Source organism: Sciurus carolinensis, chromosome 18 (genome assembly GCF_902686445.1).
Source record: "Sciurus carolinensis chromosome 18, mSciCar1.2, whole genome shotgun sequence".
Lineage (NCBI taxonomy): Eukaryota > Metazoa > Chordata > Mammalia > Rodentia > Sciuridae > Sciurus > Sciurus carolinensis.
In genome coordinates, this window is record NC_062230.1 from 33005261 (window position 1) to 33030012 (window position 24752).

General features: G+C 50.5%; 1 protein-coding gene and 1 long non-coding RNA gene across 7 annotated transcripts in view; one reads left to right on the forward strand and one right to left on the reverse strand.

Moving 5' to 3' along the window:
- Clec16a (C-type lectin domain containing 16A) overlaps positions 1 to 24752 on the reverse strand; it is a 190029-nt gene that overhangs the window by 52091 nt on the left and 113186 nt on the right. The window lies entirely within an intron of this gene.
- Positions 8035 to 11983, forward strand: LOC124970032 (uncharacterized). Its single transcript, XR_007106066.1, has 3 exons — positions 8035 to 8162; positions 11095 to 11291; positions 11643 to 11983. It is a non-coding gene; the product is annotated as an uncharacterized LOC124970032 (long non-coding RNA).

The window sequence follows — 24752 nt, forward strand, 5'->3', positions numbered from 1 at the left end:
TTTCATTGCATCCTGGATGGCTTTCTCTGGATATCTGGTCCTCTGTATTATAAAACATGAAAACTGTCTTGTTCATTCTTAAACATTTTCTGTATGGTAGGTAGAGTTTATTGTCTTTACTCAATATTTAAAATATTTTCTCAATGAGAGTCATTCACTTTTTAAAAACAGAACAAAAACAATAGCTGCTTTTTCTTTCCATTTTTCTCTTTCTCCTTTTCCCTATTCCACCAACAGGACAACTCAGCTTTCTCCTCTGCTCTCCTTTACAAAAGAATCCTGAAGAGTTGAGCCTGGGAAAGTGACGCGGTCATCCATGTCAGTAGGCAACTGGACTCCCTCACAAAGCTGAGTTGCCTCAGGGACGTCAGGGAAAAGACGACCTGCCACCTCCACCACAAAGAACAGAAAAGGAAGGACGAAACCCCAAAGCGGAAGAGCTTTCAGAAATGCCATTTGAGACATCAAAGCCCTGTGAGACTCGATGAGATTTCACAAGAAAACACAGTGTACTTACAAGCAGGAAGGCCCCTGGGTGGGGAGCCTCTGCTTTCCACTTGTGGGGGATCCGCTGGCTACACAAGATGTCCTTCAGGCAGATGAAGGACATGCTGGCCCTGGGACACTTGGCTGTGTCACTTCAGGGAACCTGTGCATCCCCTTCAGGGGTGTGGGCATTCCTGTCTGGAGTGCTGGGGACAGGTGATTGTGTTTGGATGGCTGCAGGGTCTTGGGTGCCAGAGGAACCCAGAGAGAGTTGCTGAATGGAAGCCAACAGTACCCACACACTAAGATGTTGCCTGCATGGATTTTGCTGGGAGTCGGAGGGGTCACGTAGGATCCTGTGAGGGACATGGGCATGCGAGAGAGACTGGGTGGCAGGTAGCTCTGCCAGAGTGTATGGCAGCTTCTGGAGCCTCCCTGCCTGTCTCAGGAGTGGCTGGTGCAGCTGGCAACTAGGCTTCCTGGTCACCCACCTGTGCTGCTTTCCAGAACCCGGTGCTTATCTGAACCTCCTGGCCCCCTCCTGCGATGACTTCACTCCTGAAGAATGGGGACTCCAATTCCATTTAAAGAGGTAGCACAAAGTTACTGGGAGACACTATAGGAGAATAACCACATGATCTAATCGGCAAGATGATGAAGTAGCAACCGTGAAGCGTTCACAGAGCAGGGCCGGGATAGCCCTATATACGAAGGTGCTCATCCTCTGAGAAATCAGGAACCAGATCAAATCAAAATACCATCTCCTACTCACGCAATATAAAACTGCTTGATAACATCAGGTGTTACTGAGGACACTGAGAAACTGGCATTTTCAAAGGCTGCTGGTAGGAGAACAAATTAACACAGGTCTTTTGAAGGGCAAATTAGCACTGTATATTAAAACTGAAAGTTTCACATGCTATGACCTGGCAATTGGTATGTTCTCAAGAAAAATACTCAGCTGTGGGGCCACGAGATGTGCATGGGGATGCTGAGAGCGGCTTTGGAGGCTGTAAAGGCCCAAATGTTCAGCCCTAAGCGAAAGCCTGAAGAGAGTGTGTTTGTTCCCCAGACATCCGTAGGGCTAAGTCTCAAAAAAATGGTGTTGAGCGGCAAAAGCAAGTTGCAAGGTGATTTTAGTTTATATGCAATGTTCTGTTTCTGAAGGGGACATGGACATGTTACCTGCATCCTGCATTAAAATTGAATAAGGAAAAAAGGCATATCTCTCTACATTCTGACAAAAAAAAGGGATTAGGTCCTTCTGGGGCCCAAACAGGGAAAGGGAGCAGCTCTGGGTCCAGCTGCTGGCCAGCAGGGCTCTGCCTGATCACGAAGGCGGTAGGTAACCAGGGAGAGCTGGGAGACAGAAGACGCTGGGAGCTCTCGTATGACACCCTTGGTACACAGCCTTGTGTCTCCCAACTGCCAGTCCTGGGAGTCCCAGAGATCCAGGGTCCGGTTCAACCCACGTGTGTGCAGCGCGAGTTGGCCTGGGTTCCCCAGGCTCTAGGCAACCGTGACCTTGAGAATGAGGACTGGCTCTTGAGTTTCAGGGTCCAGAGGAGAGGCTCAGGTCCCACTGGTAGGGCTGATCTGTGGAGGAGCCAGGCCCACGGACAGAGCAGGTAGGAGAGCAGACATCTCCACACGACCCCACGCGCGGCACACCTCTCAGCAGAGCTCTGGCCCCTACTCCTAGGGGCCGCCGTCCTATTTATTTGGAGGCAGAGAAGATATGCCATTTTACTTTATTTGAAAAAGTAAGCTTGTTAATCTCTTTGACTAGCTAGCACACTTTTAAAAGGCATGGAACTTTTTTTTCCACAGTGGATGATAAATCTTCCGCAGGGACAATGTGCAGATTTCTTGTCCTTCACCCACTGTGCATTCTCAAGTGCTCATGTGGCTATGTCCTGCCCTGCTGTTCACAGTGGTGGCAAGTCATACACACTGTCTACAATGGAGCTTATGCCACTGAACCATGTGTCCCGACAAGGGACAGAGACCCTTCACAGCGGTACTGACTCCTCCTGTGAGAGAGACTCCAAATGACTTAACAGCACCTAACTGATGGACGCTCCATAAGCTTTTGCTCTATCTGCTGAAGGAATGTTTTTATTCATATGTATGTGGGAATACACTCCCAGCAGCAAAACAGCTTGTGCTTAATTTTCTCTTTAAGCATTTGTGTTTTGCTAAAATAAATTTATTGAGAAAGGAAGCCTCATATCAGTACTATGAGCAGAAACGCAGAATTTCTTACAATCAATAAGGTGATCATGAAGATAGAAAGATGGCAGTTTATTAAATTATGCCTGCTCTTTTGATCAAAGAGGAGACCCCAAAGTTAGATGTTCTAAGACACACTAGTGCCTGAAACTTTCTCTTTGCTGTACCAGAGTGGCTCGGAATGAATTTTCATGCGGACTACACTTTCCAAAGGTGGTCACAGCAGTACTTCCCATCCTGCGTTTTCTTCTTACAGTGTGACTTGGGTTCTCCTCTCACCATGTCCAGTGGGCCTTATGTCCTCTCTCTTAGAACCTGAGTGGGCCTCTGTGATTGCCTAGTCCAAGAGAGTACCACACAAAGTGCTGCTATGTATTCTCTGAGGCAAGATCATAAAAATGTTCTCAGAACCCACGTGCCATGCTGTGAGCCCAGGCAGCCACAGAAATAGCTGAAGAGAGAAACCAAGGTCCTGGGTCCCTGGCCAGCCTTCAGCAGGTCCTCTAGTTCTCAGCAGAAGTCATTATAGCAGGGAGGAGCTTTCCTACTAAGCTCTAGGCAAATTGTATATTTGCAAACAAAATGAATGTGTTTTAAGTCAGAAAGTTTGAAGGTGGTTTATTTCTCAGCAATAGATAACTGTGGGGTGATTTATTTAATTTAGTGCTGTAGCCAATTATAGTTCAAATTCTAAAATTCTTCCAGCAGCACCAAGGGACTGCATAGCACATCTTGAAAAACTAGATCAGGGCTGGCTACTCTGGATGCTCAGAAGGTCCTGCAGGATTAAGCAGCATGAAGGAAAACCAGTGTGGCCATTTCCCAGACGAAGTTTAGGATGTGGGGAGAGGAGAAATGGAAAGAGCATGAAAGAGCCACCTGCCCACGAAGTGCACAATCAGGGCAACGCGGTGAGCTACAAACAGCTTGGGCTTTAGAGCCATGGTGACTGGGTTTAAACTCCAGTTCTGCCACTAATAACTGTGTGACCCTGGGCAAGTCATCTCCCTGAGTCTCAGGTTCCTCATTGGCAAAACTAAGACTTAATCCCCTTCAGGGCTGCCGACGGGACTTGAGAAGGGATTGGACTCATGCCCTGCACACCTTGCAGAAGCAGGCTGTGTGGTCCTTGTCAGAGGCGGTCACTGCACCTTCCAGCACAAGTCAAATGCCTGGCAGAGCCCTGACTTCCTGGAGCAGGACCCAAGTCGGAGCCCTCACCTGAGGGAGAGTCAGGCTCTCGACCACACTGGGCTCTTCAGATGGAGACTCTGAATTGTGGGTTTTGGGCATTTCTCAGAACACCTGTGGGGTCATGGAGTATGCGAGGTACATAGACCTATGGACTGTCCTACAAGATCCTCCACGGCCCTCCATCTCTGATGGCCTCCACCCCAGTTGCTCTCTCCCATGTCTCCCTCAGTCCCCACCCCCCAGTGCCTGCCATTCTGGAATCCTTCACTGGCCCTGCCTTGCTCTGGCTGTTCTCTCTGCCTACACTCTAAGCCCCATGGAGCTAGCTAGCTTTGCTGTGCTGAGGTATTTGGGGCTGTGGGGGATGCTCACGGTTTCTGATGCTCCCATTTTGAGGCCATTCAGCACCTGGACTGAAGCCTTCCTCCCTCTGGCAGGATGTAGCTCATTACTGAGCAATAAATAGGGCTGACTGACTTTGGCTGTATTTAAATGATCCCTTCCATAATAAAATATGGATGCCAATACCATAATTTAATTCTTGGGAGTAGGTGGCTCCAGCTACATTTAGAGTCAAGGAAGTCTTCATCCTTATGGGGGATCTCTAGACCAGCGGAATTCCAGGGCTTTGAAATCAGACTCTGGGTTTTAGGCCATAGATGGAGTGCAGATTAGCAGTATGGTAAACTTCCCAGTCTTTCAGGCATTTTTTTAGGCACGTGCTGCTCTTCATAGGTCAGGAGGGGCTGAGGAACAGGGTACAGATTCCTTGTGTGAGTGGGTGGGGGGATTCCAAAAAGGTAGGGTCTGCAGTGAGACTTCCAGATGACCGTGGCCCACAGAGGCCTCTGACTGTTTGCAAAGGATGCCGACGTGCGGACCCCTCTGCATCCACTCGAGCTGTTTCTATCCCAGTGAGATAGAAAGGGGAAACTGTGGTGGCCTGCGGCAGCAAGGGCACTTTCAATGGAATGGGGGATGTCGTGCCACCTGGGCTTCGGATCTCCTGAGCCACACACCGAAAGACGGTCAGGGCTGATTCTGAAGGGGAGAGCCCAGCCCAGGGGCTTCATCAAGGCCAAGTGCTACGTGACCACCCTCCTCAGCAGCTTCGGTAAGCTGGTCCCACTGGACATGGTCTCAGGAGCCTCTGGTCCAGAAGACACAAACTGTGGTCAAGAAACTTCCTCAAGGACACAGGTTGGCAAATGACCTGGCTGTGGTATGAAGGTTGATGGACGTTTGACCTTCATGCTATCCTGAGCAAGCTGATCAAAACCTGGGGTCTGGTCCCCTGGATAAGGCCAGAGAGAAGACCTATCTAGTTTCCTTCATAGAAGGGGACAGCCCCCATTCGGCTACCTGTGGCCCACTCTGGCCAGGGACAGTAAAACCATGCAAGTTTTGAACAGGCAGGCCCTGGAGGCTGAAGACCTAAAGCCACCTGCATGCTACTTGCTGCCTTTGGTAAGGCTGTCTCTTCACTGGGCACGTGGTGACCTTCTTGGTAGGGGACCCAGGTGCCCCTCCAGTTGGGAATGCTGCCTGTCTCCCATCCTCGAGTTTCTTCATGCATGCACTGATGGGGTGCCCACTGTCCCTGGGGCCTTTCAGATGCTGAGATACAGTGGTGAGGGACTTAAGGGAAAACCAGCATCACACAGCTCCCCGATGCCAGGGTGCAGTGGTGGGAGAGGCCTTACCCAGCCAGCGGTGCATGACTTGGGCAGCGCCTGGGGAGTTGCAGGGGACAGAGGGGAGACGGGCAATAGTTCTCTAAAGTCACACACCTAAAGATGCCATGATCCACTACAGCACAAGGAGCAAGGAAGCTGGCCTGCCCGCCACAGTTCCTTGGGAGCTATGTGCTAAGCTGGGCTGGGACGCCAGGGAATGGCACCCTACTCAGCTCACAGGCTTATAGGAACGACACCCAGACCTCTTTGAGGCTCAGGGAACTCTGGGGGGCACTCCGATTGAGGCCCCTGACCCTCTGCTTGTTGACCGAGGGTGTGAACCGGCACACTCAATTAGGCTGGCTGCTTCTCCTGACAGTCAAATCAATCCTCTAAAGAAAATTAAGTCACCATTTCTCCATCAACCCAGCAACAGCTTATGGGTTATTTGCTGCAAGTAGCAATCAATTACTTCGTCTTCTTTGAAGCTCCTAAAGCATTCCTTCCCCACAGGGCCAGGGGGCAGTTGTGCAATGAGATCCCTCCCTGATGAATGCTTCTGCTGCAGCCCCGCTAAGAATAAAGTGGGAAAAAACCAAACCAAACCAAACAAACACAAAACAAAGCAAACAAACAAACAAAACGCCCTGGGGTTGCTCCTTGGATCTGCAAAGGACAGCAGCAACCAGGCAAACAGTAGGTCATCTGATGAAGCCCAGCCACCCAGAGGAACTGTGACCCAGAGCTTGGTTCCCAGATCTCCACTGCTGGGGCTACAGTTTAATGCCAGATGCCTCGCGGATGTCCTGGCCTTGGGTCTCTTCTCTGCCTGCCACTGCCCAGTGCCAGGAGCACCTGGCTGAAGCACCGTGTCCCACTAACACATTTCACCCCCACTTCTCTCCCCATAAACACAGCACTGGATGCAGGAGGCCGTGCAGAGGAAGAATCAGGAGCTGGGTCTGGGGCCAATGGTGTGCAGATGAATCAAAGCTTTGCCGCTTTTTAGCTCCTTTGACCCTGGGCTTGTGACTTCACTTCAGATGCCTCATTTGCAGGCCAAGGGTAATAAAATGACTTTACAGCTCTACTCAAGATATGCAAGCTGGAGTACTTAGGGGGAAGGATACTGAGGTCTGCAATGCACTCTGAAACATGTTTTAAAAAACAGGAATGGATTGATGGATGGGGTAGAGAAGCAGGTGAGAAATCAAGCATGGTAGAAGGTTAGTGGGAGGAGGCAGGTGGTGTATATACAGATGTTCAAAGTACCATTCTTACACCTTGGTGGTTGCATGAGAGATTTCACAGTAACACCTCGGGGGAAAGGTTGGCTTCCCAGGGTTGTCGTGACATTCAGACGAGTCACAGCAGCAAGCCTGACTCGAGGTGCCTGGTCAATATGCAGTACCTGCAACGATTATTAATTTTCTGACTTCCTATCACTTCTGACTGATGACCACAAGATTCCCTCACTGTGAAAATCCATTTGGTTTCCAAGAACAAGTTGCAGGAATGTGAACAGAAGAGTTTGGATCTGGGGGGGGTGCCACCTCTTAGTTTCCCAGGATTCCAGGGCCACCAGGTCACTATATCAATGTTCACTTTGCAGACATGGGTGGGAGAAATGTCACTGTTCGCTTGGTAGCTATTACATGACGGTGGCTGTTAAATGGCTTGGAGACAATGGATAGTGGAGGGAGGGGTGGTAGTGCCATTTTCAGAGCGGCAGGCTGGGGCCGGGGAGGACAGGGAGCCTGTCCCAGGTGCCCGTGGCTGGCCTTGGCTTGGCTCTGCCCACCTCCTGAGGTGGGGTTTTCCATAGCCACTTTTTCTTTTAGTTTGAAATTCACGAGTCATGTTGAGTGAAGTATGTGACTGGCTGTCACAAAATGACACCTGGAAAAGTTTTCAGAGACTCCCTTCTTGGGAGAACAGAGTATTTTACTCTTCCTGTTCCCAAATATCCAGAATATGCAAAGATGGGCAACTCAGAAAAGCGTTAATCCTTGTTCCCCTTATTTTTACCGCACAAAGTTCAGATAGACAACTTGGTGACAATGTAATTACCAGAAACAGGACCCGAATGGGCAGCAATTCCAAGTAGAGCATGGCATATGCCCTTATCAGGTGACGCGCAGCCTGCCACCAGGGACACATATCTCATCTCATAATGCAGTGGTGACCACACTTATCTCCACACTTGCTCTCCGGAATGCCATATTTGCATAGCACATTGCATAATTTCCTCTCTGAAAATGGCCCTGTTTAGCATGAGTAAATAAAGTTACCTAACCCTGTGAGGCAGTGAATGGAATACTCGAGATTTCCAGGAAAAGATCTGAATACCTGACTTCACTGTCACACCGGATAGTGTAACGCAGGACGGGTTTTTGGTGCAGCGCCCTCCTTCCTGCTCCCCAGTAGTCTGGTGGTCAATGAACAAGGACATCCTGGCCTTCTAGAGCCCCAGGATTTCTTGGCTCTGGGCTCCTCCACAGGATGGTTCGGGTCTGTCCACTCTGTACCTTCCCAGTAATGACTATGTGCCAGGACCTAGGCCACAGGATAAAGGTACTTCCCTGTTCTGGGTGACATTTCTGAGTCTCAGTTTTCAAACCTGACCAAAGGGGTGTGGCAGGGATGAACGAGCTGAGGGGCAGGAAGGGCCTGTGAAGTTTTTCCCTGTGTCCACATGGGCACATCTCGCTCACCCTCTTTCCCCAGAGGGAAGTTCTCAGAGTTAGGGCCACCACTTCCCTTGCCTTTCGATCTCCTCTCTAAGGCTTCCTAAGAAAAGTGCCCGAAGGAAGGGGTGACAATTGGTGCTCTCTATGGGGTTGCTATGGGGACTCAATATTTGCAAAGTGCTTGAACAGCAGCTGGCAAGGAGGTGCCCTCTCAATTCAACTCAGCAGAGACGAGCAGGGCCATTGTGAGCTGAGAGCAGCTGGGGCTGAAGCCCACTCACAGGCTGTGTGGCCTCAGCTGGGGCAATGACCTTTCTGGGTGGGCCTGCGTTTCCTTGTCTCTCATATTAAGAGGTTGGGACTAACCCACATGCTCTTTTTCTGATGGGAAAGAACGTCTAAATTTCATACCAGGGGACACATTTACGGCCGTTTGGCAGAAATTAGTTCACAGAGTGAATGCTTACCGGCATAGCAGTCTGATTTTTAATTAGCTTGTGGGAATTCAGTATACTTCAAACGTTAACAGTAAAATATGGGAGACCTCTGGTGGAGACATGCCATACCTTTGGACTTAAAACAAAAGCTGCAGACTCTACCAAAAAATGTCCTGCTTTATGATTTGACTTTCGGGTCTTCAAACTGATTACCAATAATCAGTGGCACTTGCACAACACTTTCAAAGCATGTGATTTAAAATGATATGGTTAATATGAAACTCAGTCTTATCACACAACTGTTATAACACTATACCCAATCAGATGGCCTTCTTTAAACTTGCTTCAACATGAAAGATATTGAAAAGCTCAATTATTTTTCCCTCTGAGTTTTTCTTCTTTTAAAGGTGAACTTGTCTCAGTGGTAGCATGAATGGGACCTCCTGGGCTCAGTCCCCAGGACCACAAAAAACAAAAAACAAACAACCACAAAAACCATCTTACACATCCACTATTCTATAAAATTCAAGAATAGTAAGAAAGGGAACTCCATTCATTCATTTCACTTTAGTCATTCAAAAAACCCTTTACTGACCAGAACACTGGGTCCATGAGGCCAAAGTTTTTGTCATTTTTGTTCACTGCCCACATCAGGCACACACAGGTGCTCATTTGACAGTTGTTAAGAGAAGGGATGTCTACTTTGGGTGAGGCATCAATGAGACACAGATAAAAGGCTCAGTCTCTGCTCTCAAGGAGCCCACAGACCAGAGGGGAGCAAACAGAACGAACAAGATACACCAAAACATGAGGGGTGGGGCAGTCTAGGGCCTGTGGGGGCTTGAGGTTTTGGGACCAGAGTGTGGGGAGGAAGGGTCCTTCCATAGATTAAAAGGATGTGTTGGAGTTAGCAGTGGGGAGGGCCACTGTCACGGGCCAGAGGCACAAGAGAACAAGACAGGTTTGGGACACTCTTGTCCTTTGATGGAACTGGATTAGGTGTAATAAGGCAGCAAGGGTCAGTGGAAGGCAAGGCAGCAGAGGTTGGAGGTTGTTAGTAAGGACAGCTTATTAAAGCCATGTCAAAGAGTGCAAGCAGATGTGCAGGCACTAGGGATTTCTAAAGGTTGCCATGGCAATTAAAGGAGCGTGCCTATGGCTATTCACTAAAATGTAATTCAGGCCTTCAGCTAGAGGTTTATGATTGCAACCCAGACTGGGACTTATACATGGCAAAGGGTTTACTAAGGATATGAAAAGATCAACAAGATTTCCAATTAATTCCTTTATGTATTAACTCCTCAAAGATTTACTGTGTATTTACTATGGGCCCAGCACAGAACTAGGTACTGGGGATGCAGGGGTGGAATGAGGTCCCAACTTTGGACAGACACACCATAAACCAGTAACTGATATAAGTCTGTTAGTATAAACTACTAGTGCAATAGGAAGGCAGTGCCTAACCTGCCTAGAGACTCTGCAAATGTTCACTTGCAAATCCTTCAGAAAGACTGTTTTCAAAAGTTCTATCCAGTTACAAATGTATGCCTATGTGCACTCTAAGTTATGTGTTTAATAAGCACCTGGCACTGTGAAGAACACTTTAAACCATCCAAGGCCGAAGGTGCTATTATCTGCACCTTATAGACGAAAAATCAGAGACCATGACAGAACCAGTAACTGGTCCCAGGTCACACTGCTAATACCATGATCTTCAGAAGGGCCAATTCCCAGATCCTGGCAGGAAATACCTACAGCCAGTCAGGTCCAATTTTTTCCATATACACTTTAAACCAATCCCAATCCTGTAAAAGATTCTGTGGGTCACACTAAGTTAGATGAATCTGGACCAGCCAGGAAAGTGACATTTGGCTGCCTGTGCTACGAGATCAGCTGCTTTCAGAGACAGAGCCTGGGTGACTTCATTTGGTCAGGCTGCATGAGCACGGCTGTCTTCAGCTGCTCTTGCTAAATACTTGGCAGTGGAAATCCACCAGCAGGGAGAGAAAGTTAAAAGTTAAAGGCAGACAGGAAATTTGGGCACATTAGGAGGGAAAACCAGCTGGCAGGAAATTCTGGACTCCAGGTTGCTGAGACCCTGACGACCTACCTCCTCACTGGTCTGGAAGGTCTGTGACACCCCCAACCAGGTGCGCACCTCGAGCGTCATGCCTGGAAGCAGGCTCAAGGAGCTAGGACGCCAGGAATTCAGATTTGTTGGGCAAGAGGAAGGAAGGGGCTATGCAGGTCGTCCACAGTGAGCAAGTCTGAGTCGCAGTTGGCTGCGGCCCTGAACGTTCGGTAGGGGTGCAGCTGCTCACGAGGGGCACCTCTGGCTAGATAAAAATCACGACCCCATGGCTTCTGCTTCCTGCCTAGGCTAGGAGCCCAGCAGAGTGCAGCGCTGGCTTCCAATGTCCCACCTGCATGGGGTGATAACCAGGCTCGGCTCAGGGCAAGAGGAAGGAGAGAGAGGGCAAGGCCCAGCGAGCAACACTGCTGCTGTTCTCACCCTTGTTCCACGCTCTCCTCACTGCAGTTCATAAGGAGGACACCATCCTGCCTCCAGCCCACAGGTAAGGACACTCAGGGTCTCAGCAGGGTTGAAAACAGGTGGAGCTGGGACTCAGAAGTCTCTGAAACCTGTGCTTCTCTCCTTCCCTGACTGCATCCTGTCTGCGAGCTGCGCTGCCCAGCAGGTCTTCTTGCACTGACGGAAACGTCCTGTAACTGTGCTGTTGAGTTCAGGGACCCCGCACAGGCACCAGCATGTGTCTGTTCAAAATTCGATTAATTAATGTCAATTTAAAAAATTCTTTTCCACTGTCAAACTAGACACACACAGAAATTAGGAGCTTGAAATGTGGCTAATACAATCTAAGGAACAGAACTTTAAATTTCATCTGTTTTCATTAATTTAAATTTAGGTAGTCAAGGTGGCTCCTGATACCATGTTGGACAATTCGAGGAGGAGGACTCAGTAGAAGCACTACACAGAGGAGACCAAGAGCAAGAAGAGACCCCCAACCACTGGAGCTGCGGGGGGCCACCCAGTTCACTGCCAGCTACGAGCTCTGGGTGGGAATACCCTGTCTCAGGACACCTGGGCGCTATCAGCCTGACCCAGGGTCTGGGAGCTTGGCCACATGCAGTCCTGGCTCACTCAGAGAGGGAACTCAGTTCCTGTGTGTCACCTCTAGCCAGCATGTCCTCTGCAGGGCCCCCAGAGGCACATCTTCACACAGCTCTCTCCCATGTCACAGAGTCGAGGGAGGAGGAGAGCTGGGCATTGCATGCACTGCACCACTAGACTCAACGGTGCCCAGGTCTTGAGGACAGGTAGGCCCCGCGTGGGGCTATGACATCGTGGGGGCAGGAAAGCTCATCTAATATATGAGTTGGAAAGCTCCTCTGGCCTCTCAGACCTGGGTGGCAATGTGCTGGAGGCTGGGCACTGTTGGCTTGGGAGGGGCCCAGGACCTCTCAAGGTCAGGCCACTGGCAGCCCGGGGCACCTCAGCACTGGTGTCAAGTGCAGAGTTTAGGACTGACCCTTGGGGGCCAGGCCCATACGATTCTGCCCATGTGTGCTTTGGAGACCTGTTAGATCCCAGACACCATCACAGGCAGATGAGCTGAAGCCCAGCTCTTGACCCTTAGTAAGGAGGCCGGGTCTCCCTAGAAGGAGCCCTGTAGTCCTTCAAGGAGCAGTGGCGACACCACACTGGCCAGGACGCAGGGACGCCTGATAGCAATTTATAAGAGGCTGAAGGCCACTCGACCCTCCTGTGCCCTCCTGTGTCCCAGGCAGGTACAGGCACACCTCGCCAGCTTGTGTGGGTCCATCTTCTCTTTTTGTTGAGAGTGGGCCCTGGAGAAGCCTTTGAAGTTGTGCTAGAACGTGCTGTGGAGGTCTCAGGGAGCCCTAGGGTTGCAGCTCCCAAACTTTGTTGCTAGTGGAGTCAGCCAGGAATCTTTAAGAAGGCTGAAGCTGGCTCCGTCACCCTCAGGTGGTCTCATGGACTTGGGGTGGGTGTGACCCAGGCACTGGGAGTTCCAGCTGCTCGAGTGACTCCACTGCACAGTCACCTTATCACATCACTGCCTGCCCCCACTACCTGGGGAGGGCACAACTCCCCACCGCAGGGGCCTGCAGAGAAGATAGACTTGCCCAGGACCAGCACTGAGGCCAGCTGAGCAACCATGAGGCTTGGGCTCCTACAAAGAATTGGCAGCCTATGGACAACTCGAACCAATGCAAAACCCAAAACCCTTTTTCTCCACGTACTCCACGGCACTGGGGTGAGATGTCTCAGGACATTCATAAAACAGATGTCCAACAGGTCCAAAAAGGTACAGAGGTTCTCAGCCTCCCAGAGAGCACTCATTCAAAAAACACCAGGCTGTAACGTGATCCTGGGACTGATGGATGGCTTACAGCATCCTCGGGAGTTAATTAGAACAGCCCTGAACTCGGTCCTGCATGTCAGTGCTCTTTGCCATTAATGATTCAGGTAAAGAAGGATGTAAAATAATAGGGCAGGGAAAGAAATTAATTGGGCTAAGCCTTTTAAAAATATTTCTGATACATCAAATTCTAATGAAAGATTAACACACACAATGGAAATATTAAAAGGCACTTACAGAGGCCCCCAGAACACAGGGAGAAAAGAAATCTGTCAAGGGTGACAGAGCTGATTAAATCTTGCAGATAAGGGAATTGGAACATGATGGGAGGTGTTAACTCACAGTTGTGAGTTTAAATCAGGAAAACAGGCCCTGGTCACTCACCCATTCACTCACAGCATAGCCTTCCCGGGGGGTGACTATGTCGGGTAGAGAAAGCCTTCCACTCAGCTTGCCCCTTTAACCCCAAGATCACACAAAACTTTTACAGTAGGATTCATAAGTGCAAACTTTGGGAAGGGACTTTCAATACAGAAAAACTCGCAAATAAAGAGACGCTAGACCAGGGCCTCCCCGATGCCAGGCAAGCTCCTACCACTGAGTGAAACCCCTGTCATACATAGTCAGTTTTTAAAAATCCTGTTAAAATAGTGTTTCTTAAAATTCAGTCATTCCTTTACCACCCTTAGGATTTCCATAGTTGTACTATCTGTACATCTGATATTTTCTTTAAATTATGTCCCTCCCTTTGTACTTAATTTATTCTAAAAGAATACTGTGTAATTTACATAAATGCAAAATGAACATCATCTGTCAGAGGAAGATGCAACTATTTACATGGACAAAATATTCATAAGTGCCTTCAATTCACATAGTCTTGGGAAAAGTGTGGTAGACGGAATGGCGTGGCTAATGACAAAGCAAGGCGGGCGTGTAGAGTGAGGGCCAAAACTGCATGCACGGTAACCTCATTTCTGGAAAATGAACTCATCTGAGTTATGGTATAGTTTTTTTTTTTAAATGCTTGTCTCTATTCTTTTAATTTTCTACAGTGAACTGATAATGCCTTTCTAATTAAAAAAAAAAATACATTCAGAAAAACATCAGTTTCCTCCTGGTCAAGGTGGTACCTGCCCATAATCCCAGTGCTTTGGGAGGCTGAGGCAGGAGGATTGCCAGTATGAGGCCAGCCTCAGCAACTTTGCAAGACCCTGTCTTAAAAATAAAATATAAAGGACTGGGGGGTGTAGCATCCCCGGGTTCAATTCCTAGTACTAGAAGAATAAAAAAAAGTCAGGTCCACTGAGTGCTTCTTGGGAGATGGGTCTAGAAGTGTACTGACCCGACTATAATTATGGTAAAATCACTACCTTCCAAAGCAGAGGTCCTGTCTGGTGCCAATCTTATGCCACTGCTGTTTCAGCTCCGCTCCCATTCACCGGGGACAACCCATGAGCCTGGCTAACTGCCTGGCCTCTGCCCCTGGAGCGCTTCTGCCCATCACACAGCTCAGTCAATCTCCCCAGAACGCTGCTGGCCATGGACAGAAAGCCAGGATGGATCAAGGTGGAGGAGGAGAGGCGAGGGAGAGTCCCCACCCCGAGTCAGCACATGATGTGGCCAGGCTGAACTAGGCCTTGGCAGCCGTGGCTCCTACTCAGCCTTATTTCCTCTACTCTCCTTTCTTTTTCTGGTTGCCCTTCCTTATCTTTCTTATCTCTGGTTCTCGCTCTTGAAGCATGACCTAGAAAAGGCAGGCTTTCCACCTTCCACAACATTACCGCCCACATTTTCCTGCTACTTGATCAAAGATCCCAAACTCACACATTTGAAACAGAGTGTCATTTAAAAGATTAGCCACTTAAAAAAGATCAGCAACTGTTCAAAGAAACAAGTCATGGAAAATGTGACTTTCACTCTGGCTCTGCTTGATCATCCCTCCTGAGAAGAGTCGATAGTTCAAAGGCATCCTGGTACCCAGAGCCCAGGCTGCAGAAGGCCAAGGGCATCACTGTGGCCCAGCCACCGGTGGACAGCTTTCCCATCATGTGCTCCACCCAGGGCCTCTTTAAATCAGCCCCCACTTCTTCATGAGAATGATAACTTGATTCATTCTACAGACTTCATTGATTTAAATGTGATTCATGTAAAATTCATGGCAACCATGCAAAGCTAATTTCCCACATTTGAGTTATATTATGAACTGCACGGCAGAGGCAGTAAGGAAATGAGAGAAGGCATATTTGGGCAGAGGGGGCACAGGCAGGCATGCAGGGCCCCAAAGAAAAAAGGGGAGGGATTTTTTTCTAGAGAACTCAGATGTAAAAGGGACACACGAGGTCAATTCTTAAGAAGGGAACTGCCTGGTGTGGCTGGAAAAAGTGCAGGGTGGGGGAGGTGGTGCCTACAAAGGCCTCAAACTTCAGAGCGAGGCCTCCCCCTGCGGCTCTCAGCTGCGCCATCCGAGCAGCTGGAGCCAAGCAGGCCCGTTAAGCCGCAGAGCACTCTGCTCCTCCTACGAGCCCTGCACCTGTGGACGCTAGCTGGCCTCCAGACTGTTTACTGTCATCGCACTTCAGGCTGGAAACTTCTCAGTCACAGCCTGCCTGGCGCTGGCAAGAGGTTTTTGGGCCCAGCCTCTGGAAGCCCTGACTCATGCCACCTTTCGGTTTCCCTCTGAGCTGCAGCCTGCATCTTCTACCACCCGAAGGTGACACAGCAAGGCGGTTCATTAGCACAGATGCGGCTGTCCTGAAGGACAGCAAGGACCCTGCAAAGACACTGGGGTTGGGTATCATTTAGAAGAACAGGACCAGTCAGTCCTACACCCCAATGCCACTGCTACAGAAGAGAAACAATCACCCTGGCCCTGAGTGGGCACAAGGAGGCCTGCCAGTCAGTCGAAGGCCCCCGTCACTCCTCCCCAGTGGACCCTGCCTGCAGCCTGCTGCTGCATCCCCACCGCCCATCCTTGTGGCCCACCAGGGTTGGGATGCTGCCTTCTGGCTCCATGCCCAAGAAGAGAAGTGCAGCCTGACAGCTGCTGCGTGAAGTCCTGCTACTCCCAGTCACCTCCCACCATGGCTCCGCAGTGGCCCTTCTGGAGCTGCTCAAGGCACGCATTCCGTTCCTCGAGAGGGTATCCTCCTCCATGCTGTCACGCTCTCCATGCCCTCTGGTCTCCCTTCTCCCCTACAGTGCTCAGTCTGGCACATGCTCTGCCCTGGTGCTGCACGGTGCCCTTGGCCTTCCCATCAGGACAGTGGGAAAGACAATGATGGCTGTCAAGCACTGAGCACTTTATGAAGGCCAAACACTGCACCAAGCATTTTTTAGGGTATCAAGAAATTTAATACTCACAACCACCTTATTTTGCAGATGAGGAAACTGAAGCCCACAAAGCTTAAGTAATCAGCCCAAGGTCACACAGTTAATGGACAACAGACCCAGTAGTACTCAACCCCTGCTAAGTTCTGTGCCAAGAATAGAAGAAAGGAAAAAAGGAGAAACTAAAAGTTTCAAGGGGTGAAATCTGAAATCAATTATGTTCAAACTGGTATTTGCAAAATTACTTTCAAGGAAACACTGGATATATTTGCAGGCCAGGGAATGGTTTAAGGGTGTTTTCAGAGAGTTTATCTTTAATTGAGTATGGTGAGCTCTTTATATTGAGCCCAAGCAGACACTGTAATGAGGAAGGACTGGTTGGCAGGGAAGCGTTCAGCCAAGGTAATGTTGTGCAGAAGAGCTTTAGGTTGTCAGTTTACCCCTGCGAGGGCTGGTTACATGAGCACACCTGCCCTGCCAAGGCAAATGGGGTGCTTTAGAAGGAGGTGCTCAGGCCTCAGGGGGCTACAGGTAAGTCACCCCGGAGTGCAGCAAATCATCTGCAGCCTCAATCATGAGCCTCTAGTGACACCTCCCAGTGGTCTGCTGTGTATCAGGCACTTGCTCAAAGTCTTCCTGACAATTTCTCTCTTTTCATATGAAGGAAGCCTCAGGTTCAGGCTAGGGATGTGCTGAAGTCACCTGCCTGGCAAAGGCTGAGTTGGTTCGTGTGCCAGTGCAGAATCTGGAGAGCACCCACAGACGTTCCCTCTGACCCCTGCTGTGGTCGGCCAGGCCCTTCTCCCTGTAGCTCCGCACTTCTGAGACTCCACGGGGGTGGGGAGGAAGTTGGGGATGGTCAGGCTTGAGCAGTGTGCTCTCGCCTCTGCACCCTGCTGCCTGTCTAGCCCTGAAGACCAGGCCTGGAACGCCCATCACCACCTTGGGCTTCTTCATCAAGTGGCCGATTCTGAACAGGCCTGTGAGCTTTACTGAAAGTCACATGCAACTTCCCTTTTGTTCTTTGGAATAAGTGATATCTTTCTCAACACCCATTAACAACCTCCCATTTCTTTTTAATAGAAGCAGTTCTTGGTGTGAGTTGGGGTAGATAGAAACACAGAAGGAAAACTGCTTACCTCAGGTCTTTACTGAGAAAGGAGGTTGGGCGCTTTAAAAGCAGAATCCACCAGAGCCTCCTAAGACACTGGCCTGCAGATTCTCTGGGGGCGGGCGGGTGGGGAGTTACTGGAAGAAATGCGGTAATAAAACAGTCCACTGTGGAGACGCAGAGGCTCCACGGCAATATCGCAGATGCCCATCAACATCACATTTTGCTGCCTGAGGACATTTGTCATGTAAGAACTCCTGTTGGGTTGCCCACAGTCCCTCTTCTGCTTGGCCCCTACGAAGCGTTCGATGAATCTACATATGGCAAAGAAATGAACCACCTCCAGCCCTGAAATTGGGGATTGAACCTGGGGTCGTTTGACCACCGTACCACAACCCCAGCCCTTTTTAATTTTTTAGACAAGTATTTGCTAAGTTGTCCATACTGGCTTTGAACTTGGAATGTTCCTTGGCCTCCCAAATCACTGGGATTACAGGTGTGTGCCATAGTACCCAACTGGAATAACCATTAAGTTGTTCTTCAAGCCAAGAATTTCAAAGTAAGTTGTGAAGCTTCGGTCATATAAGGCAGGTCCCCTTTCTGTAGGTCTTCCAAGGAACTGGGATTTGGTTAGGTGTGGTGGCGCCGCCTGTAATCTTGGATACTTTGGAGGCTGAGGCAGGAGGACCACAAGTTCAAGGACAGCCTATACAATTTAGTGAGACCCTATCTCAAAGTAAAAAATAAAAAGGGCTGGAGATGTAGCTCAGTGGTAGAGCAACCCTATGTTCAATCCTCAGTATAACAAAACAGAACAAAAACGCCCAAGGAATGGGGAATCCATGAAGGCGACATATTATTTGGTACAATGGAACATTTGGAAGAGAACAAAATAACTGAGCAAACATGTTGCTGGGACTATTTTAAAATAAACAACGACCAAGCAGAGGGTGGGAATGTCTAAACAGATATTCTGAGCATGAAGGATAGTGGAGGTTTGAGAGAACACAGCTGTGTGGCCTCCAAGCTCACACAGAGGCAGGAATTCCAGCTGTAGGAAGTCTTTTCTGGCACCTCTTTGAGGAACAAAGATGGATAGGAAAAATGGAGAACCCAGGGCTGACTGGAGTGGATTGGTGATTGGCAGCAGCTGGTGGACTGGGCCCCTGCAGGGATCTTGGCCCGGCGCCCCTTGGTATTTTGACCAAGGCCATGCCCTGACCTGGGCCTCTTCCCTAGCCACCTGGAGTATGGGAGATGGAATTCTCAGCACCACCTCTGACCAGCTAAACAGGCCACAATGCTTAGAGATAGATATGTTATTGCTCATCATGCCGGCACAAATGTCAAAGGTGGACAATAGTTGGTGCTTCTCTGAAGGACAGGAGCTGCATTATCATCACGTAATACCTGACTCTGAGCCCAGCGATTTCACTGAGGAATACTTTGCACCCAAGCAGTGGACTGGGAACAGCTGCTCCCAAGGCTCACACTCCTGGACCTCTGGACAGCGACAAGTAGACCCAGTGCAAAGCCTGCTGATGGGGGCAGCTGCACACGGGACAGCACTTCGGGCATTTCCATTGCGTACAATCATGTGCAATAAGCTCCACCCATGTGTCCCTGATGCAGGAAAACCCCGCTTTAAAGTGCCAAAACCAAACTGCAGTACGAGCAGAATGTGGTCCCACCGGTATAAAAACTATGGCCATCATCATTCAGTCAGTCAATATTTACTGAGGGCCCACTAAGTACTGCACCTGTGTGGGGGCTGGGCAGCAGCAGGGAGCAGACAGGCCATGTCTGTCACAGAGAAAGCACAAAACTGTGCAGGTGCAAGGAGCAGGTCTGAAGGACACAGACCCAGGGCTGGGGAGGGTGGTGGTGTGAGGAGGAGCTGCAGGATGGTGGGGGTGTGGAGGGGGCAACTTTCACTTTTTACTAGACAGACTGTCTTGCTGGAACCTTTTACGGCTTTAATGTGCCTGTTACTTGGCCTAACAAGTACAACTATAAGCAGTGAAAGGAAATCACAGAGTAAGTTCCATGGCAGGGCCACAACCGACCAGGGCCAGGAGGAGCGGGGCCATGCCAGTGGTGGGCGCGGGGTAGAGGTGCATTAGGAGGATGTTGATTTTCCAACCATGGTTGCCAAGGGTGTGGTTTGCATCATTTCCAGGCCCGCTGCAGAATCCGACTTGTAGCCCACCCAAGTCTACAATGGAGGCTCAGCCCCTGGCTGGGGGACATGGGCAGACTTTCAAGCCTCCCTTCCTCAGCTCACCCACCCAGAGGTCACCAGAAACACCCAAGAGGCTTCTTGGGCCCGTTCTCCCATCAAAGCCCTCACCCACTGCTGTCTTGAAGCACTAGCTCTAGCTGGCCCAGAGTGTGGCCTGTGCACCTGAAGCTTCTGGGGCAGCCTGGGTCGGAGGCCCTGCTGTGCAGACGACAGCAAGAGGCTATGGGGGACCAGGAAGCCTGGGCTCTGAGGTTGTTCTACCGTGTCTTGGCTGGGCACCCTTGGACAGGTCACATGACCCCTTGGGGCCTTGGGCTTCAAGGGCCTAAAACCGGGCTGCCACCTGCTTCAGAAGCACAGGATTCCATGGATTTCTTCCCTCTGAAACACAAAGTACCTGCCAGAAAGCAGGGTCCCTATGTGTCGCCCACATTAGGGGTCTCGAGCAAAGGCCCCCTTCGGGGACAGAAAACACCCAGATGACAGAAAGACTTCATAGGCTGTTCTGGAAGGAAACCAGGGCTCTAAACAAGAGCCCTGAAGCCACTGAACTGCTTGGCCTAGAGTACTCTTAATAGTGCCCCAGGGGGCTTCCAAGACAACTGCTCAGTGTGGGCAAGACCAGCTTCTTGGACTCTTATTGCCCCCCCAAATGCCTCCCCGTCACCTCATGTAGGAACAGTACCCTTACCTCACTGGTGACCTGGGCAGCCCTCCCTTTCCTCCCACTGCTCCAGGACCCCAGTGAACCCATGTAAAAAGAGAGTTAGTAGATGAGCAGATTCCCCGCCAGTCTGGCTATGGCTGGATTAGAAGTGGGCATTTTAGTGGACTGAACCCAGGGGCACTCTACCACTGAACTACACCCCAGTCTTCTACTTATTTTTTATTTTAAGACAGGGTCTACATTGCTGAAGCTGGCCTTGAACTTTTGATTCTCCTGCCTCAGCCTCCTGAATTGCTGGGATTATAGGCATACATCACTGTGCCTGGCTAAAAGTTAGCATTTTAAATATCTATTCCTGGTGATTTTAATAATTTGTACTGATTACCTGCCTCCCTGAAAGGAACGGTGACGAGAGAGGCATGGAACTTCTCTTGCCTGGGCCAAAAGAACCTGGGATGAAATCATGCTATTCCTCAAACACAGGGCTTACCCTCCCCTTCTAAATGGGAATTCCACTAGGTAAGATCTGCCCACACTTAATATCTAGAGGTGGTAGTCAAAAACAAGTAGTTTAGGCTCATTTCATAAATGATAATCATGAATATTAAATATGATTTTTAAAGCTACCCCCTTCACTGCTGTATGATGGAGGTGGAGCTTCCGTCTGGACTTAGGACCAGCAGAGGCTCCGTGAGCAGGCAGGGGTCAGAGAGAGCCTAGCAAGCACACCTCGCGTGCGGGCTGCGGGGGACCTGAGAAGGTTTTCAACAGCACATGTGTGAGTGATTTCTTCTTCCTTTTTTTCACATGCTACTGGGACTGAACCCAGGATACTCTCCCACTGAGCTGTACCCCTAGCCCTCTTTATTTTTTATTTTTATTAGGGTCCTTGAACTTGGGATCCTGGAGTAGCTGGGATTACAGGCGTTTGCCATCACACCAGCTGGTATGGAAGATTCTCATTTTATCTCCCTCTTCCTGTACATCACTTCCTGGGCAGTGAGAACGCACAGACTTAGTGTGCCCACTCAGGACTTCGTGGCCATAGGTGAGGACTAGTGCAACCTGCCTCCCTTCCCCTGGGGAGAAACCGGGAGTAGATTCAATAGGCCACAACGCCGTTGGTTCTCTGCCATGGCAAGCACCTCAAGGGTGGACTCGAAGGCTCTGCCTTGGGACCATCAGGATCCAGGTGCAGACCTGCCTCCATAGGGCAGAGGGGAGACAGGGCAGCACTGCCTTGACAGAGGACCCCAGCCTGTCACCTGGAAAGGTAGTGACTGGCAGGATAAATGGCCTCGGTGCTGGCTGCCACCATGAGAGCTGCACACCGTGGATAGGTCTTTAATAGGGGAATTATTTGCCTGGGCATCCATACCACAGGTACTTACTACACTGGAACGACATGGGTCATCCCCCTAAATCCTTGTAACAGCCCCACAGCAAGGAGGAAACAGTTACTATTTCCATTTTACAGATGACCTTCAGTGGCTTCCCCAGGTCACAGAAGAACAAGTGAGGATTTGAGCCTGCTCCTACCACCAAAGGCCTCTACCAGCGAGGCCAGGGAGGAGCCTGCAGACTGCTCCTTGAGCCTTGTCCTTGGGGCTTGTAGGCACGCCCTGCAGGCCAAGTGGCCTGCACAGAATCTTCACCACATGCGAGCCCTCCAACGGCAGGAGGGGGTGAGCTCTGAGCATGCGCTCTGCACTTCACCCCACTTACCACCCTCAGGGCCTGCTGGGCAGCCGTTATGGTGCCTCTCTACTTCACAGAGGAACTAACGGCCTGAGAGTCAAGTCACTTCCCTTGGGCGCACAGACAGCCTGGGCCAGCTGTCCCCAAAGCGCTGCTCACACCCCCACACTCCGCAGCCTCTGCACTACTCGGGTCGGCTCCCTCAGTCCAGGGATTCTGCAGCCCCGAGCGCAGCCCACCCAAGCCATGCTCCTGTTTTCCAAGCTTCCCTCTTTCTGGGTCTGGGGAGCAGGGAAAATAGGGTATCAATTCCTGGCACCCGAGGGTCATCATGGGGTTTGCTCTGGTGCCTGACAGCCAGCAGCAATGATAGTTTAGGGACATGACCATTTGCAAGTCAACTCCCTCTGAGGCCAAGTGGGCATGCAATATTTGCATAATCTTGAAATCAGCCAAAGCCAAATGTATTGTCATTCCCCTTCCTTTTCAGTTTCGGTCTTCGTCTCCAGATTTCTTGTTAGTTCCTCAGATTTCGTCCTGCCTTGGGGTGGGGACTGGGTGCTCTGATCCCCCGAACACCAGCTGCTGAGCCAGGAGGTTCCCACAGGTAGGTGGGGGATGTGCACTCACTGGTGTAGCTGACAGTCACGGCTGACCAAAGAGTCATCCCTGACCCAGTCCCAGCCCACGCCCCAACCCTGGCAGTTTGGTGAGGCCACTGGGGCAGACAGCAGGAAGTGTGTCCCTTCAGGACTGAACATTTAAAAACAGGGTGGCTCCCAGTCTGTCCCTCTTCTCTGCGTTGAGCACTGAGGACGTAGGAGGGTGGCAGACAGCAGGGATGGGATCGGGAGCCTCTGCTGGCTTCCTCCGAGTGACAAGGTGAGCAGGGCTTCCGCTGACTCACGTGGGACATTAGCGGGAACAAGAAACACACCTTCATCGTGTCAAGCCATGGAGAGTTCAAGGTGAATCTGTCACTACAGCGCAGCCTGGCCTGGCCTGACAAACACAGCATATGACACCTGGGACCAGAGCCCCACACGCAGTGAGACAAAGCCACCTACAGCCAAAACGCGAGGCTGTTCTTGGCTCAGGCAGCCGCAGACCACCGGGGAGAATAAAGCCTGCCAAGCGCTTATCATCCCCGGACACTGTCCTCCAAACTGTGGATGCGCTTCCTCACCAGATTCTCTTTATGGCCCCACTGGTTTCGGGCCTCATTACCCCCATTTCACAGCTGTAGAAACAGAGCCCTGGAAAGAGGAAGAGCAGCTGAGGCCTCATGCCACATGGCAAGGCCGGGACCTGGCTGAGTGTGTCTGTCCTCTCCAGTGGGCAGCCCTCAGCAGCTCAGGGACACTCAACCTGAGGCCAGCATGTGCTCTCTTGCTCTCTCATGGAAACCATGCTGCTGTGTTTTTTAAAAGCCACAGACGTGGCCTCTGACCATGCGATTAAGGCCTGCGGAGTGAAAGTGGGGCTGTCACTTATGCTCTGACAGCCCAGTTAAGCCCCTTCCTGTGATCCTACTGAAACCCAGGACGTGGACTTCATGGCCCAGCCACAGATAAGTCCAGTCATGGTCCTGCCTGAGAAGGGTGTCAGGGGGTGACCCAACCCCTTCGACGATGACAGACCCCTGCGGCGGGGCTTCTGGAGCCAGCTCCCTCGCCCCAGCACTCCCTCTCTCTGTACAGGGCTGCTAATGAACACGCCAGGCCAGGGAGAGGCTTCCCAAACCCAGACCCACGAGTTATTTGGATGCCATCTGGTCGTGGGCCCTTTTTGCCTTCAGGATTGATGGTGCGACATGAATTCTCCTCAGTAATCACCACCCTCCTGGCCCACTTCTTCCTTGGCAGCATCTTTGGGGTATGGAACAAGGGCAGGGTTTCAAGGGAATGGAAGGGGCACCAGGTGGAATGCGTGTGATTTACTGTGTATTCTGACGTATCCGCTGACCTTTAGAGTTTAAAATTGCCTGCCTCCATCATAGATGACTCATGGAGCCAGAAGACTAATGCTGGGCCCTTGAATCAAGTCTTGATCTTATTCCAACTTCCCCATAAAGTAGAGGCCAAGCCATTGTGGGGAGCCATGTCAGATGCCTGTCAGAATGGCGAGGTTTACACGCATGCCCTCGGGCCCTGGAATCTCCATCTGTGTTTGGAAAACAAGACCCATGTCCTCATTTATGGGCTCAGTTCCTGACCCCACTCTGTCATTTCCATTCACTCATATCTGGCAAATCTTCAGAGTACCTACAACACTACATGGTACTTCAGAGTACCATGAACAAGAGCTGGGGTTCTGATCCCAGGTAGCTTGGGCACTCTGTGACTCCGTGAATCAAGTAAGTGCACACGCATGCATACACACACACGCATGCATGCATGCACGCACGGAAAATTAAACGCAGTAAGAAATGCTATGGACTAGAGGTCTGGGGATTAGAGAAGATTCTACTGGGAAGTGACCGGCAAGCTTGGGGTGGGGGGTGCTGCCAAGGGGTGGAAGAGGTGGGGTGCCCATGCAAAGGTCCAGGAGCAAAGGTGGCATGCTGGACACAGCCTGGAAGCTCCA